The 1,504-nt window shown below is 45.3% G+C and overlaps 1 non-coding gene across 1 annotated transcript; it reads left to right on the top strand.

Moving 5' to 3' along the window:
• The first annotated feature begins 1,141 nt into the window (after positions 1–1,141).
• TRNAA-AGC (transfer RNA alanine (anticodon AGC)) lies at positions 1,142–1,214 on the top strand. Its single transcript has one exon. It is a non-coding gene; the product is annotated as a tRNA-Ala (tRNA).
• Positions 1,215–1,504: the final 290 nt, after the last annotated feature.

The following is a 1,504-nucleotide window of genomic DNA, read 5'->3' as shown; positions in this document are numbered from 1 at the left end:
CATCGATCCCATCACTACAGTGAAAATACCAACTCTGTCATGCTAGACACACAGAAGCAGCATCGGCAGACAAGAGAACAGGGAGTGCAGTAAGCAGAAGATTAGACTACAGCCATACTCCATTTACACCACAAAAATGTAAAGGAGCCCCGCGGTCCCAGCCGCCACCCACTACCCCTTCACCGCTGCAGCAAGAGCTGGAGACCTTGGCCCGTGAGCCGAATCTCATTGTAGTGGAAAGTGTGAATACCGGGCTTATCACAAGAGTGTGCTCCATTGAACCCATCTCTATTTCCCCATCCGTCGTGAGGTATTACACCCCCGTCCCTATTAATACCTTCTCCTGTGTCCACCCAGTCTCCTCTCTTCCTTACCACAACCATTGCTTGTGTTTTTTGCAGTTTGATATAGCGCGACTCGAAGGTATTGGAGCGCTTTACATGAGCATCAGTTACCTTACACAAGGACACATTCATTTTTGGTAGGCACGGAAGATTGAGTGATTTGCCCAGAATCCCAGCATGTTGAGCTAACGCCAAGACTCGAACCCAGCATCTAGTGGGGTAGCGCTGGCCGTTACGCCACACCCTCGCCCCATTGCTAACTTACACATGCCTCATCTGGGAACAGAAGTTAATACTTCTCCTAGCATTCATTCGACAACGTACAGTGGTGATAAAGACCAGGGAAACTAAGTTAAAGTGCAAACTTCTCTTCACTGACGAGGCTGAAGCCATGAAACGTGGTCTGCTTAAGGCGCATCCGCTGTAGGCGCTTTCTTTCGAGCAGCAGGATGCTGATTAAGGTTTTGATGAGTTGAATTGAACTTGTTAGTTTGTGAGATACAATTAGATCCATTGTTACATTATAACAAGCTATCGAGGGGCAGCATGCTTCTTTGTCATATAACAGGGGTCAGAATTCATGCCGATCAGTTTTTAACATTTTATTTTTATACTGGAATAAATGTCAGCATAGTTTTCTGTTGGGCTACTGAGGTAAGAAAACATGTTTGCTGATGAGCTGGTTATCTCGATGGGCAGACCGAAAGGATTAAATAAAACACCAACTCCATTACATATGGAATGAATGCCTGTGTTGAACATGAGTAGAGGGGGCTCAGTGTCTAGCGAATTTAGGTGGGGAATTAGCTCAGATGGTAGAGCGCTCGCTTAGCATGCGAGAGGTAGCGGGATCGATGCCCGCATTCTCCAAAATATATTTTAGAACTTTTAAACTCAAATTGTAGATTATTTAAATTCTCGTACGTGTCCAGTGGGGTGAGTGGTACAAGAGCTAAAAAATCTGAGCTAATGCTCGTCAACGGGAGCCGGCTGCAGCATACTTTGATGCCACGTGCTAAGGCAGAAGCCATGTTTTTGTGAGTGTGCTGCCCTCAAGATCTGTGGTATACATTTTTATGCCCTTGTTCTGGAATGGGCACATACATATTTTGACCCCCATCTCCTTTTTAAAACATTAACCCAAAATCCGTGATAGAAAT

The sequence above is a fragment of the Lissotriton helveticus genome, chromosome 4_1, assembly GCF_964261635.1.
Source record: "Lissotriton helveticus chromosome 4_1, aLisHel1.1, whole genome shotgun sequence".
Taxonomy (NCBI): domain Eukaryota; kingdom Metazoa; phylum Chordata; class Amphibia; order Caudata; family Salamandridae; genus Lissotriton; species Lissotriton helveticus.
Note: the sequence above shows the minus strand (reverse complement) of the source record. Positions and strands in the feature narration are given on the sequence as shown.